Consider the following 16730-nt stretch of genomic DNA (forward strand, 5'->3'; position numbering starts at 1 on the left):
AGAGGGCCCCTGGGAAAGAGGCGGGAAAGGACGAATGACACGTTTTTTACAACTGAGACTAAGGACCAAACCCTTCACACACATTGCCTCATTTCACCTTCACCTCTCTTCATTTCACAGATGAGGAAACTGAGGCATAGGAAGGAGGAGCTGCCCAAGTCCACTCAGGCAGTGGCTCAGAGCCAGACCTTTAACCACTAAGCTACCCAGCAAAGGATTCAGGTCTCGATGGTCCCCTATTCAGTGGTCCCCAGCCTTTTTGGAACCAGAGATCAGTTTCACGAAAGACGATTTTTCCATGGACTGGGGGGTAGGAGATGAGACGGAGTTCAAGCTGTGATGCGAGCAATGGAGAGTGGCTATAAATACACTCCCTAGCCTGCCTGCCTGCCACTCATGTCCTGCTGTGTGGCCTGGTCTTTAAGTTTCATAAAAGACAATTTTTCCACAGAGGGCGGGGGATGGCAGGTGGAGCTCAGGCGGTGATACTGTAGCCCAGTTCCTAACAGGGCCCGGGGTTGAGACCCCAGCCTTATATCAATTCTCCCAGCTTAATTTTATTAACTAGTGTTTATGCAGCTCTTCAAAACCTCTGGAACGTCTACCAGCCTTGAAAGAGTTTTTAACCAAAGCCCAACTTTGCTCTTAGCATTGAGTGACTTTGAGCTCTTCACTTGGTGTCTGCAGACCCCAGGTTTCCAGCTGTTCAGTGTGGTTAAGACACCCAGCCCACCTGTCTTGCAGATCTGCTGCTGTCCATGAAGGTCAAATACAATAACATATGTGAAAGTCCTCTGAACACTGCAAAAAGTTACCATTAAAATGGTAACTTCACAGCCTGTCATTTTTCAGAAATTATTTTTAAATGTTGAGAAGGAAGAAGGAGTGTATTAGTTTTATGAAATCATCTGTGTCAAAAATTAGATTTTCCAAAGGTCTGAGGTAGGTTGAAAGTACCAAATCTGGAGATCTTTGGGGAGGGAGGCAACACTACTTACTGGGAGATGGACGATTTATCATGGATTAATGTAATGGAGATTGTGGGAATTTGAGAATGAGATGGCCTGGGCGCTGGCCACTGCCCTGCCACTACCTGAACTTCAATGAGGCTTTCCCTCCCCTCTTTCGGGGGAGACAGAACTGTGTGGTGGTTAAAGAAAGTGGTTTGGGGAGTCAGACTGCCAGAGTTAAGGCCCAGCACAATCACCTTCTCATGAGTGGCCTTGGGTGTGTCCTATCACCTGTCTTGGCTTGGGTTTCCCCATTATGAAAATGAGAATAAGAAATAGTAATCACTAGAAATATGACAAAGCAACTATAATAAAATGTTGGTTGTAGAACCTACTTGGTGAATATATGGGTGTTAACTGTATAATTCTTTCAACTCTTCCCTGAAACATGTATTTTCATAATAGAATATTGGGAAATAAACGTTTTTTAAAAAGGGAGACAAAAGGGTTTTTAGAAAAGTCAGATAAGACGATGCAGAGCTCTCAGCAGTGTTCATGGTGCTTGGTGTGCATTCGCAAGGATTATTTACTGTACGGGTGGAAGGTGGGACAAGATGATGGGTCTCTCTAGCTCTTACACTTTGTGAGTCAGAGGCGTGCTAGGTGAGCCAGAGATGTGACATGAATGAGAAGTCAGGTGACAGGGCACAGAAATCCGATGAACAGAGAAGAGCCAGGACGTGCCCACTGACGTGTAAGAGTCCAAGAGACATGGACAAATGCAAGGATCAAGACCCTTTCATCAGGAACGCCCAAAGTGGAGGAACCTTAAAAATCAAGGCAGATTGTCTTTGTTACATGCCACATCATGTGCTTCTCCACCAAACATCCCTTTGGGAGAAGAAAGACACTGGTTTTGGAGTCAAACCTGAGTCCAAATCTTATCTTTGCCACCCTAGTTGAGTGACAACAGGGGACATTCATTCAAGCATCCATTAGACCACTTGTCACTGGGAAAATCTACCATGTCCTGGCTATAAACGACTGAGCCAATCAGATTCTCTTCCTTGAGAACCTGAAGAACAAACTCTTGGAAAGATGCCCCACTAATGGCAGAGAAATGGGGACTTGTCATGAACTCCTGGAGCTGAGTTCTCTGGAGAGGACCCCTGGGGTCTAGTTCCTGAAGTCCATAAGAGAAGCTCCATCATCCCTCCAACAAATTGCAATTTTTGCTTAAACAAGCCTGTGTTGGCTTTTATTATGTATAATAAAAAATATGTTTACTAATACAACTAGTGTTGTAACTAATACAATAGTGTTGTAACTTCTAACTAATACAAGAGTGTTCTTAAAGTTCCTAGGCCTTAGTTTTTCTCGCTTGTAAATGAGAGAAACAGTATTTCTCTCAAGGGTTGTCAGAAAAATCAAAGAACACTAAACGTACAATACTCCGCAGCACATGGCAAACATTCAGTAAATATTATTTAAATTGGATCTGAGTTTCAGAATGGCTAGATCTTCCTGAGCAAGTACTTGGAGCTACCTTGGTTGGATGTAGGATGTGTGGTCATGCAAAAAACAAAACAAAACAAAACAAAAATGCTGGTTGTCAAGAAGAAAGAAGAAGTTGATTGAGTTTGAAATCTGATTTTAAGAGAAACTTTCTGATTGAGACTTCAAAAATTTAATCAGCTACATACAAGCATGCAGACTTGAATTTCTGTTGGGTTTCTCCATTGTGCTAATAATGTGGATTTAAAAGGGGAAAAGTACAGAGCAACCACACAAGAAACAAAAGCCGGATGGTCAGATAATACATCTCTTCCTTAACTTCAGAGAGATTCAACCAGAATTTATCAGACAGTAGACAAGATATTAAGGGACATTTGATTTGGATTATCCTATGAGTAACAAGGGATTTAATCATCCAAATTAAGGCTGCAGTGGGGGTGGGTGGAGATGGAAACATGACAAGATCTAAGATGAGAATTAATCCAACCTACAAGTAGAATTGCTGAGAAAAAACAAAGGTTTTTCTGAAACTCAAAATGAGAGGCAAAGCTTAAGATGCTTAGTGAGAGATGTCAATTCATGCCTCGTAGCTATTGTTCTTCCCACCTTGCTCCACTCATTGATTCTCATTAATCCAAATGATTAGTTATCTTAAAACTAAGATATATTTTCAGTATAAAAAAAATCCAGGTGTATGGATTGTAAGCTTTATTTTAGTTATCCAGGTCTTAACCCAGTGGTTCTCACATAGTGGTCCAAGACCATCAGCAGGAGCAACACCCAAGAGCCCCTTAGAAATATAAATTCTCAGACGCCAACCCAGGTCTGCCAAATCAGAAACTTTAGAAGTGGGGACCACCAATCTGTGTTTTAATAAGCCCTACTGATTATGCTGTTGCTCACCAAAGTTGGAGAACCACTGTCTTAGCCAAATCACAAGGCTGGCAAAGCCAGGCTGTGCCATTTACTCACCGGCAGCTACCAAACCTGTGGATTTGTTGATGTAGAGTCTTAAAGAAAACAGTCAACCTTCTCAGGCTTGCCATGGATTTTTCGAGTGCATTAGTCATTGGTACGGTAATCATTCTAACTCTGACTATATTTAAGCCTACCCTCTCAACATGCCTCTTTGGTAGCCATTTATACTGTACTTTTATTTCCCTCTGTGCAAATGGGCATCACTTTGTACTGCTTCAATAGTGTAACAAGTCAACAGCACGCAGAATGGAAGGACCAAAGAGCAAGCCAACAAGAATAAGGAGGGAGTTGATAAAAATGTGGCAACTTAAATTCTGGTGAGAGAAGAAATATCTAAAGTTCAGAATGATGGTGAAGAAGAGTTCATGGAAAAAGAAACGTCTTGGTCACCATCCTTCCTCTCCTGTGTGTATCCTTTCTTTCCATTACCCAACCCTCCCACCACTCGTCTCAGTCTGCAAGTGACTTTGAGCTATCTCTGCATAACGAGGAGGGAAAGAAGACATAAAAAATGAGAGAAATCACAACTCACAACCTTGTAGTCTCATAGACAGACTTGGTTCTACAACTGGGCTTGAGGATAGCTAAGATCTTTTACACGCTGTGATGCCGAGACCCCGTTTGTACAGGGCACTCCAGTATGGGGCTTCGGAGCATGGACTCGGAGCCACACAACACACCATCCAACTCAGCTCTCCACTCAGTAGCTGAGAGAACCTGGGCATGTTATTTCTCTCTAGGTTTGAGCTGCCTCATTTTTTAAATGAGGGTAATAGAAGTATCTCTCCCATAGGATTCTTAATGAAGATTAAATAAGTTCATCCCCGTAAAGCATTTAGAACTGCGCCTGGCACACATCAAGGGCTGTATTAATGTGAGCTCCTAGGACTCTTATTATTAATATATTGCCTCCGAAATGCTTCTCAGCCTCTAGCAGCATCTTGAGCGTTTCCAGGCATAGCAACAAGGCAGTGAAAAACCAGGAGGGATCAAGGTAAATGTGTGAGGGTGGCGAAGCTGGAAGGGGGCGGAGAGGCAGCTAGCAACACAGCAATTCATCTACTAATTAAAATTTGTTGTTGTAAGATGTTTCTGTACAAGGCTACAAGACTTGTGTTTGAATTACAGCAGTGGTTCTCAGCTGCAGTTGGTAGGGGAGAGGATTTTGCCACCTCTAGGAACACTTAGCAATCCCTGGGGACATTTCTGGTTTGTCATAAGTAGGGGTTGCTCCTGGCATCTAATAGGTGCCAAGGATGCTGTTGAACATTCTAGGATGTACAGGACAGTCCCCACAACAAAGAATTATCTAGCCCAAAATGTCAATAGTGCCAAGAAATTCTGAATTATAGCATGGTGTGGAGTTGTCTTAATAAGGCTTGACACATTTTTTCCAATTTTCAAAAAGGCAGTAGTATGGGAGATTCTGGCACTTGATGGGAGGTGAAAACGGGTGACCTCAAAAACTCCTCCAACGCTAAAGCTTAATTAATGTGTGCAGCTGAGCTTCAATCTCGAGCTTAAGCCAATAGTGCATTTCACTCTTTTTCCCCTTTGCCTATTTCCTTTCCCTAAGGACAAATTGAATTTTTAAGGAAGGTGATTAAGTATCAGAAAGTAACCATTAGGCATTAGGTGAACTGCTTCTTGCTAAAACAAAGAACCTCAATGGCAATCAAAGAATTTGAGAGTTAGGAGAATCCTTTAAAAATGATCTAGCAACTCGATTCTAGTTGAAATCATTCATCACATTTCACAGGTGAATACATTGTGATTTCGAAAGGCAAAGAGACTTGATCTAGGTCACATAACGCTACAACCATCATCCAGATTCTTCTTCCAAAGAACTGAGTTAACTTCTAAGTCAGACAGTGACAATATCAAGGGTCTCCTCTTCATGCATTTTCTTCACGTATTTTCAGTGATCTCAGTCTATATCCGCTCCTGTCTCTCAAAACCCTGAATATGCGTCTCACCTGATAAGGGGCTAACAGTGGGAATAAAAAGGAAAGAAAAATTAGATTTAAGATTTATTGAGGGAAAACAGACAAAACCTGCCTACTGATGAAGCTGTGGCCGCTACTGATGAAGGAAGAGGAGAAACAATGAGGTGACTTCAGTCCCCAGCCCGGGTGCCTCAGAGCATGGTGGTGATCAGCACGTGATGGAAGAACCAGGCAGTGGTTTGGGGTCGCAGGTGCTGTCTTTTAATCTGTGAAGTTGGGGAGGGAGATGGGGGAGATGAACAGACTCAGGGCGGCCCAGGAGAACAAGTGCAGAAGAAAACACAGCTCGGTGTGTTGGCTACAAGGCTGTTGTAGCCCCTGGAAAGCCAAGCATCGAGAGAGAAATCCACGTGGCTCCCAGGAACCAGCGGCACTACTGCCCTCTGGGCCCTGGCACCTCGGTCCACTCCATATGGGCTGTGCTAAACAGTCCCTGGAGTGCCTGCTAGCTTTGATGTGCTCCCATTCGCCTGGGGTTGAGATGATGATGATCGTCGCTCTACTGTGTAATAATAATTATAATAAACATTTCCCAAGGGCAGAAGGATGCAAACATCAGAGAGAATTTAGGCTAAGAATCCATGAGGAAAATACACATAAGATTAACAAATGACTTAAGAATGCTGCAAAACCTGTTTACTTTTTACTAATTTTCTTCCCACGCTGATATGTTTCCAAAGTGAGAGCTCCCTCTCAGAACTCTGTGGGTCTCATCCCTGTCCCGACTTTTTCCTTGTTTCTAGGGCACCGCACGTGTCACCAGTGTCCTTTCCCTTCGCCACCTGTGCTCATCAGGCAACTTCTCCTCTCGTCACTGATGCTTAAGTTCCATTCGGGAGACCAGGCAAACGTCACCAACTGCCCACCAGGGTCACCCATAGCTTACAGCCCAGCAATAGAAGACAGGGAAGGCCAGTTTCCACCACTGCCCTTCCATCAAAAGCCACCTTCGGTTCATGCCACATCTGTACCCTAAAAACCACTTTTTCTTCATCTTGATGGGTCCATCAAGATGGGAACCAAATGGTTCCCACCAAATGGGAACCAAGCCAAGATTTTCTACTAACATTGAGCTCTAGGAAGACGGGCTCACACCTCTGACTTTTCCCCCTCTGCCAGCTGCCACTTCTCTGTGTCAACAGCCGCTTCTTCCAAAGGCAGCTAACAGCACAGTGCCACACACAGGGTAGCAAGCTGGGAGGAAACGCATCTCAAACTGGGGTTGGGATTCTGTGAAAGGCAACTGCAAGATGATTGCTGGTTCTGGCAGTGACCGTGAAAGCTTCATGCAGCACAAGGGTGGCCACACGTTCACAGCCACACACAGGCACAGCCAGACACTCAAGACACACTCTCTTCTCTCTCTCTCTCACACACACACAGCACACTCTCTGTTACACATCCTGGCCCATCCACAGAGTCTACAAATGCATCCGGTTACACACATGGCTACGGATGCACAGCCTATGTGCCCTCTCCCTCTCTCTCTCTCCACACACAAGCTCACAGAGTCGGTGAACACACATGCAGTTTCACAAGTACTTACATACACAAGCGCAGGGCGCCAGCGCCGAGCCTGCAGTGCCCCACGCTGGAGACACGTCCCACACAAGCAGCCAGCCCACCCACACCCGGAGCCACCAGGCAGCCCACCCTTCGGCAAAGACAGGTCTCCTGAGTCCGGAGCCCATTAGCCCCCGACCCCGTCGTGCCGCCCCGCCCCCGCCGCGTCCCCCCTGACACAGGCGGGCTCCGGGCTCCCGACCCCTGGGCGCACTTGCCGCACCTACCCGCTGCCCGAGGCGAGGGGGCGAGGCGCCTGGCTGGTTGGAGCGGCCACCTCCAGCCGCGGAGCCGAGCTTCTGCCGCGCCGCCGCCGCTGCGCTCCCAGCCGCTGCCTGCGCCCTCCCCGCCGCCCCCTCGGGTGCCGGCTCCAGCCCCCGCGCTCGGGGGCCGGCGGCGCGAGGCGCGGAGAGGCGCGGGCCGGGGCTGCGGGCGCAAGACCCCAGCCCGGCTCACCTGGGTGCGCGGTGCATCGTCCTTCTCCCCGACCAAGCCGGACTGCGCGGGCTTAACAGTCCCCCATCCCGGCGGTCCCCGCTTGCCCTGCCCGCTGCCGCCCCCGCTGGGCGCCGAGGACGGCGGGGGTGCAGCAGGGGAGTGGGCGCAGAGGCGGGCTGCGGGGATCTCACGCACTCCCGGCTGGCCAGCATGCGCCCTCCCTGGCCGGAGCGCTGCCCATCCGATGGCGGCAGGGAGGGAGCCCCCGGCTCACTGCAGGCTCCTGGGTGACCTTGGGCAAGTTGGTCAACCTGTGTGACCCCGCTTCCTCTATTCAAAGACAATATAATATTAATAAATATGAAAGGGGTTGTGGTGTCTGTGCCAGGGGAAATCCTACTCCTCTATGGCTCACTTCCTCCTTATGCCTCTGACTCCACCAGGGCAGGTTAGTTTGGGAGCAAGGTTCAGAGTGAGCTCCTTGGCGCCCAAGTTTTACAGAAGCAATGTTTCCATTTGCCTGAAGTCTTCCTCAGGGATCCTGCCCACGTTTGTTAGTCCGCTATTTCCTTTCCTGACCCAGAATCAGCCTGTTCTCCCAGCTTTGACCACCTGTGACCTTGAGCCTGTGATTGCACTGGAGCCAACCCTCAACGCTACCATCTGTAAAATGGGTGTCAACTCGCAGTCGTTGTTGCAGCTTACAAAAGCTCCTGTGTGTCACTTAGCAAGTTGAGGTGTCTGTGAGGAACTGTGACAGAGCAAAAACCATTTTTCCTCAACATCTCTGACAAAGGCCTCAAAATCCAAGGATAAAACAGTTCAAGAGGTAAGTCGTGTTGGGAAAGGAGAAGAGGGAGGGCTGAGCCTTCCTTCACTGCGACAGGTAAGGGGGCACAGGGCGAATGGTTTGCCCCTCAAGAAGCACTAAGGACTCCGGGAGGCCAAACAGCACAGACAGGCTGTGGACAGTGATTAACTTCTGAAAGCAAATAAATCTTCCCACACAATCTTAAAAATTATTAACTTACAATTGTGAGCACAACTCAAGTGAACTGGAAATTTAAATTGACGAACGTGTTCATGCCAGAAGCCTCTGAGTTGGTCCCTTTCTCAGTTTCTCTGTTGAAATTCCCGTCTCTCGTCCCCCTCCCCCCTTTCTTTTGCCAGGCTCCGGCTGTTCTTCCTCATGCTCTGTTTTTCTTCCCCATCTTACTCTTTTTCTCTTCTCTCCCTGTCTTCCCATCTCAGTCTCCCCATCCGATGTATCTCTGCTTTCCTGTCTTCATGCCCAGTCTCTGTCTCATGTCTCACTCTCAGCCATTCCCACCTATTACTCCTCTGCCTGGCACGTCTGTACCCTGTATCTGTATGCGTCCTATACCTCAGTTAAATGGCACCGTTATCTTCACATTCACAGATGCTCAAAGCCGGAATCACCTTTGACACCTCCACCTCTGTTCCCCTCCTCCCTCTCTCTGCTCAACCAACCACCAGTTCCCAGGGAGTCTATCCCCACTCTGTCTTTTGCATCTGTCCCTTCCTTCTTATTTCCACTGGGCCTAGTCATATTTTTTTCTGGAATCATCAAAGGTCTTCTAACTGATCTCTTACCCTCCAGTCCATCCTCCTCACTGATGTCAGCATAGTCTTCCTCAGGCAGATCCCCAATAGTGTTGCTCTTTGCTCTAAAACCTTAATGCTCACTGGTTTTGGGGAAGCAAAAAACAACTCCCTGAAGATATCCATGTCCTAATCCCAGGAATCTATGACAATGTTACCTTACATAGCAAAAAGGATTTTGCAGATATGATTAAGAACCTTGAGATGGGGAGATTATTGTGGATTATACAAGTGAGCCCTGAAAAGGTCCTTACACATAGAAGAGAGAGGCAGGGAGGAGGAGGTCAAAGTGGTAGGACAAGAGAGGGACTTGAACAGCTGCCGATGGCTTTGAAGAAGGGGCCATGAGCCAAGGAGCTGGGGAAAGCAAGGAAACAGATTATCTCCTGCGACTCCAGAAAGGAATGCAGCACCCCAGACACCTTGAGTTTACTGTAGCAAGATCTGTGTCACATTTCTGATCTAGAGCATTGTAAGATAATAAATTTGTGTTGTTTTAAGCCACCAAGTGGTCATTTGTTGCAGCAGCAAAAGATAACTGATACAAGGCCACTCTTTTACTTATGCAGTTACACGCAAATGCCTTATGTGGTTATTAACAGCAATCAAGGTAGCCCAGACTTTCAGCCATCATGCTGCAGCCAAACCTTGCATTTCAAGTAGTCTGTTCTCCAAACTTCTTTTCTTTTCTCCTTTGTGCCAGTCCCCACAGTGCTCTTTCCTCCAGAATGCCCCCTCGAACAATGCCAGTCCTGCCACTCGTCAACGCCTGTCGACTCCTCTGATCTCTCCGGTCTTTGGTTCCCCAGAATCTTTTGCTTGTGTTTCTCAAAGCATATCTCATATTCCCATTTTAAATGGTGCTTTTTAATGGGGGAGCAGGGAACAAAAGCACTTTAAATGCATAGGTTGAAAATGCTCCTGGCTCTCTGGTCCCCAAATGCTGTGTGCATACCTCTCCTGTAGCAGTGACTGCCACACTGTGTTGTTGGCAAGGTGTTTATGGGTCTGTGTGGCCCATAAAGTCCACTCCAGTCCACTCACAGTCCAGTGAGTGCCTCAAAGCTGGAGACCAGCTCTTACTTCCTTTTATATCCCCCCTAGCACCATGGCAGACACACAGTAGGGACTTCATAAGTGTTTTTTGGATAAATGTACGAAGAAAGCAGGTGCCATTTCTGGTTGTATTGAACAGCCAAGGCTATTAATAAAATTGTCTTGCGCCATCTGTCTCTATTTAGTTGAGCCGGTCAATGGAAGCACCACAGTTAATGCGATGTGGTTTTAAATAGGGCTGCCTTGACGGTAACTTCAAGCATAGGCTTTTCTTCATTTTTGTTTGTTTTGTTTTGTTTTTGCTAAAGAAGAAACCCACAATAAAAAGGTCAGCCTATTTTAGTAAGGGCTATTCTTGTGAGTAAAAGCATTATAAACATGCAGGTTCTTTGTCTCAACAATTCTACTTCTTGAAATATGTCCTAAGGTAATTAAGCGAATGCATACAAGGATTTACCTAAGAGAATGTTCACTGAAGGATATTTTCTAAGAGTGAATAATTGGAAAGAACCCAAACGTCTAACAATAAGGGATTAGCTACACAAGCTATATCACTCCTCCCATGAGATACCACTCAAGTATTAAGCCATGATTTTGTCCATAGATACCATATAGAAAAATGTTATGAACATATTTATATTCTTTTTTATGCTTATCTAAATTTCTTTTTCTTTTCTTTTCTTTTTTTTTTTTTTTTTTTTTTGAGACAGAGTCTCGCTTTGTTGTCCAGGCTAGAGTGAGTGCCGTGTAGTCAGCCTGGCTCACAGCAACCTCAAACTCCTGGGCTCAAGCGATCCTCCTGCCTCAGCCTCCTGAGTAGCTGGGACTACAGGCATGCGCCACCATGCCCGGCTAATTTTTTCTATATATATCAGTTGGCCAATTAATTTCTTTCTATTTATGGTAGAGACGGGGTCTCACTCTTGCTCAGGCTGGTTTCAAACTCCTGACCTCAAGCAATCCACCTGCCTCAGCCTCCCAGAGTGCTAGGATTACAGGCGTGAGCCACTGTGCCTGGCCTAAATTTTCTAACTACCATACAATAAACATATATTTAAAAGTTAGTTGTAATTATTTTTAGAAAACAGTTGTGTCTCCAAAAGAAAGCTATATAAAACTTTAATATTTATCCAAGTTTCAAGAAAACCCATCTGTACATGAGATTCAGTTCTTCAATTTAGACAAAAGAAGTGAAAAGTTACAAAAGGTTTGAAATATAAGCTAGGGCTATCTTCATGCCATCAATTCATTCACTGTAGGCACATTTATAGTACTATCTCAATTAAGGCCCTTGATAGCAAACAACAGCAGCAGACTCTAGCTCACTCAAGCAGAAGAAAAGTATTGGAATGATAGGGGCTCACAGCACCACTGAGATGCTAGGAGCCAGGCTTGCAGGAGCAGGTTAGTAAGAGAACTCCAGAGAACCAAAAAGCAGAAAGCGCAGCCACTGGCTCACGGACGAACTCAATGGAGACTCTGCACCATCCCTTTTGATATGGCCAATGGCCTCCACCTGGTCTCTGTTCCTGAGTGGGTCACTCTCCCAAATTCAAAGTCCCTGGAGAACACACCTGATGGCCACGGTTAGCTATGTGTCTCCCTCATCCTTCGTTCTGAATGAGAGAAGAAGGGGTAGAGGCCCTGGTCTTGCCACCACGACTACCCGCAATGGGGAAGATTTTATCTCCCCAGTAAATTGGGGGTGCTGTTAGGAATCTAGCGAGGAAGCTGCAGCCTAGAAACACTAACTCCCCCCCACGCATCCCTGCAATGTGCCACACACTGTGCCACTCAGGCTACAGCCCCGGCTTCCCTGCCCGAAACCCCCCAGTATGACTGGTCACCGGGCCAGAAACACTGCTCAGAAGAGATGGGGCTCTTTGCTTCTATTCTTTCATTTATAAGCTTGAATATGTTAAGGTTTTCGGTTGCTAGTTTCTTGTCATCCGCAAAAACTAATACTATTTTTCCGTTTTGGTTGTCCACACTTTGCTCAACTGGCACGAATATCCTGTTATGTACTTATTACCCAGCAGCCTGCCAAGCAGAGTGGAGCTTATTATCAGCACCGCACCATGGGGGTTATCTTAAAAGTCTCAAAGCTTGTTTTAAGTTTATTTTATTTAGGGTGCCTGAGCTACAGAAGAGAGGTGTGTGTGTGTGTGAGAGAGAGAGAGAGAGAGAGAAACAGAAAGAGAGAGAAGAGAGAGAGAGAGTAGGCAGAGAACAAAGAGAAAGGAACAAAGAAGATGGAAATTAAATTCCAAATTCAGATAGTTGAAATAAATCAGTGCCTCTCTTGAACTCACAAACTTGAAGCCTGCATACCTTCCATCCACTTAAGAGCTGCTCAAAATTTAAACAGTCAGACAAAGAGTTTTAATGCGGCTGCAAAGGCACGGAAACCAAACTGTGAATTCCTTTCTTATAATAAACCCCACAGAATAAATAAGATCCTAGGACAAGATGCTGTGTCATACATGGGCACGTGGGTCATTCGCAGCTGTCTCGGTTTATCTTTCTATGTCAGGAAACAACTTCCAGCAAAACCTCCTCCAAATAAAGTTGTAAATGGAGAAATGTTTGCACTTTATCATTCCAAGAGTCAAATCCAGCGCAGAGGGCCATGTATATATTTATTTTGCGACATGTCCTGGAGTGTGTGATTACCTCCCACTCCCCGTAACCCAACTCAGACCCAGTGAGCGAGGCCTGTTGCTCAGACTCCTGCTCGCCCTCAGCCTCCGGGGTGTCTGCACCCTGCTTCCTCTCCTACCCAGGTTCACAGAGCTCTTGTCTCCTGCTGCGCTCACGCCACGCTGGCCTTTAGGTTTCTAGTTACACACAGCTCGTTCTGGTCTCAAGACCTTGGCATTTACTGTTTCCTGGACCCGAAGTGCTTTCTCCCCTGGTTCAGCTTAAACATCTCTTTTGACAGAGAGGTTTCCCTGGGCCACTTATCCCCCCACCAATATTATTTTCTGTCCTAGCCCTCTGTTCACGTCACTCATGTCTCTCATCCCACTCTATACCTAAGTCATCGATGTATTTTTCACTTACTTTCTCTCTGCCGCCCACGCTAAAGCGTAAGCTGCAAAGCTAAGAGACGACATACTTCGCGAGGAACCCGGCTTAGAGTGGACCCTCGGTAGGAGCTGGGTGGGTGGAAATATGAACACGCTGACAATTGGATTTGGTTTTGGGGCATCTATCCTCCCCAGGGGGGTCACAGTTGTCCAGGCATCAAGGACGCGTGGAGGCCAAAGGAAACTGCATCCATCCGTGTGGATGGAAGGACTATTGCTCCTTTCTATGAGAGGGTGCAGCTCGGGAAGAAACAGACTCGAGTGAGGGAGGGATTGTAAAGCAGAACAGGTGGTTCAGACTCGGTGACATCATATATCTGCAACTGCAGAATGAAGGAGGAGCCGGAGGAGGAGGAGAGAGGCTCCAGGCTGCCTCCAAAGAGTAAGCAGCTGCCAGTCTATTCCAAGAGGAATGAACAGAATTGAGCAAGAGAGCATGAGATCACATCAATTCAAGATAGGGTGTTCTTGATCACTTCCTATCTGGCAAAGTCTGTATTAACCTGCTGTTTGAACCCTGAGAAGCCGACTGCCTGCAGCCGCAGAGAATAGGGGCAGATAAAGGCGACAAAGCGGAGTTATCAACTCTGCAGGCCTGATAAGCGCCTCCTGGCCCCTTTCTGTGCTAGCTGCTCTTTGTCCTCTAGTCTCCCGGCATTGTTCGGCTTAATCTATCTACGTTTGAAAAGGCAGTTAACGAATTCATGTTTTATTATCAATAAAAATCAAATAAATGAACCTAGAAAATAAAACCTTCCAAGTCACCTCTTTCAGACAGGAGCAGCCAAATCAACGAGACGGAAGATCGTGAGTGTGAGGCACCAGGAAACAACCCGACATAACTGGAATTTTACAATTTATTTTTAAGTTTATGTGTTGTAAAATCCACTGTTTTTTGGTGTACAGTTCTATGAGTTTTAACAGATATATAGGGTTGCGAAACCACTGTCACATTCAGGATATAGCAAAAGTGAACTTCAACATGGACAAATGTATTTAAGGATGAATTTCAGATGATGTATTTAATGGGGTGTCGTTGCACAGTCCCTCCTTGGTACGGCCCAATGCCCCTTTCCCACATCGGTTGGCTCCACTCAGAAACCTAGAAGCTTTTGTGCTTTAACTAGGAAAAGAGGTTCTGAGGAGGGCGGGTCTTCGTTGGGGACAAAAGGAGGGTTAGTGGATGATCCAAACTATCATTCAATGTGGAAAGAAGGGCAAGCTGGATAATTAGGGGCTTGGCAAGTATTTGTTCCACAAATATTTCACTAGTTTTCTTCATGGCAAGCCCTGTGCTCAACCCTGAAGAGCATGATGAATAAGAAGATGGGACCCCTTTTTTCAAAGCACTCAGAGCCAACTAAAGGAGCTAGGTGTGGACACAGGCAATTTCAACAACTGAGATGGTTAGTCATGTAAACAGAGGTGGCAAATGGAGTTCATTATTATTACTGTCATTATTTCATTATTACCTAGCAAACATTTATTGAGCACATATTATTTACTAGGTCACTGTGATAAGCACTTCTCATGCATTATCTCATTTAGCCTCATAGCAACTCTCTGAAGAAGATTCTATTGCTGTTACAACTTCACAAAGGAAAAAGAAACAAAGCACAGAAAGATTAAGGAACTTGATATTGAGATGACATGATGAGAAAGGAGCACAGCCAAGATTAGAATTCAGGCTGTGTGACAATAAAGCTTTTGCTGTGAGCAACCATGAAATAAAAGTCATAACAATAACAACAATGCAAAAACAACGTTAATGGTTGATTATGTTAAATGTATTGGGCACTTAACTATCTCAGACAATTTGGAGAGCTATTATGCAGAGGGAAACAATACAATCAGGCTGGATTTCTGCTGCATACGAATGTGGAACAGGGGCCAGAATGTTACAGAGGAACAGAATTCAGCTCAGTGGAAGATTGTCTCAACATTTGGTCTAGCACTGTAGGTACCAAAGCACAGGCTGGATGCCATCTGGCGGGAATGCTGAAGCAGGAACCCCTGTTCCAGGTGTGAGGTTCAACATCACCTCTGCTGCTCCCCCAACTCACTGATTCTCTGATGCTAAGATTTGAAAAGCTCAGCCTCTTTTGCCAGCTCCTTCTCCAGGTAGCACTTAAATGTCAAAGCCCTTCCTCTTCTCTCTATAGTCCCCCATGCTGTTGCACCCATAAGGCTTACTTTAATCATCGTTTGTATGCTAACAAGTCCTAAATTTTGTACTCCAGCCCAGAATTTTTTTCTGAGCTCCAGATCTCCTCTTGGAAGTAAGATATCCATGTCGTTGGTCTCAGGAGTACTTGGTCTAATTTGGCCTGGATGACCATGGAGGAAAGGTCTCTAGGGCAAAGGAAATGATAAGAGATAAATCAGCTGGACTGAGATCTTGGAAAACTTACAGAAATTGTAACGGTATTCGGTCGTGGTCAGAAACAGAGAAGCCATTTGAACTGGAGTGGTGCAGATGTATGTCTCTGACCACCTAGCAGGGAAGTATAAACAACTGGGCCCTTGGGGAACACTATATATAACATCATAGTGATTTAAATGCTGTTTTCTGATCCTAAACTTTTAGAATCAACCTATGGATATCTGAAAAGACTTAGCCAGTGTAACAGAACAGAATTTATATTTCTCAACCTCAACATTATAAAAATACAACTGGCAAAGTAATGAAGTAGGAAGTAGAGGTGGGACGGTGTCGTGAATGGATGAAGAAACTTTAATGTCTTCACTATACAAAATGGGAGTCAATAACCATCCCCTGTGGTTAAAGGAATAAGCAATAAATTAAAGGATTCGTTGTGCTACTTAAAGCAATAAATTAAAGGATTCGTTGTGCTACTTAAAGACTACAGAAGGCAATAATATGATATTAGGAGCTCCTCACTAAACAACAAGTGAAGAAATAGCTATGTAAGCATATTACATAGAAAGAGGGAGGTAATTTCCAGAAGAGCTGTAGTGAGCACTGGTTTCTCTAGGCAACTGCATCCACTTTTACGTGCAGTAATCTTACCTCCCCATCCAGCCAATCTGTGTTTTAGGGAAGCTGAACTCACAGCCAGTCCTAGGGATGACCTTGTTTGGCCATCACTATATTTTGTCTAACCAATCATAACAATTGATTCAGGCATAAGCAAGCAGTCTAGTTGGGCCAATGATACACAAAGAGCCTTTGCTCAGGATTCTGGGAAGAAAATATTCTTGCTCTCCTATGAGAGGTCTCGGAAAGTATGTCTCCCTCCTTCTCTGAACAGTGAGGGATAAGGATGCTCTATCATGAAATGCTACAGCCATCCTAGAAAGAGCCATTCTAGAGGTAAAAACAACACATGAGGAGACTGAACCAGAGAATCTCTGAAAAATGGGACCAAAGTCCTGATAATGTTGTCATAAGCTGGATCAAACTGTACCTGAAGCTATATACAACTCTTGAACTGTTCGGTTATGTGAAACAATATATTGCCTGCCCAATAGTCTTCCTTTGATCCCATGAG

At 45.5% G+C, this 16730-nt stretch overlaps 1 protein-coding gene across 1 annotated transcript in view; it reads right to left on the reverse strand.

Moving 5' to 3' along the window:
- HTR4 (5-hydroxytryptamine receptor 4) overlaps positions 1–7692 on the reverse strand; it is a 143356-nt gene extending 135664 nt beyond the window's left edge. Inside the window, exon 1 of the mRNA XM_075996199.1 lies at positions 7240–7692. The gene's annotated coding sequence lies outside the window, so the exon portion shown is untranslated. The remainder of the gene's footprint in view (positions 1–7239) is intronic.
- Between the last annotated feature and the right edge of the window lie 9038 nt (positions 7693–16730).

Source organism: Microcebus murinus, chromosome 21 (genome assembly GCF_040939455.1).
Source record: "Microcebus murinus isolate Inina chromosome 21, M.murinus_Inina_mat1.0, whole genome shotgun sequence".
NCBI classification, from domain to species: Eukaryota; Metazoa; Chordata; class Mammalia; order Primates; family Cheirogaleidae; genus Microcebus; species Microcebus murinus.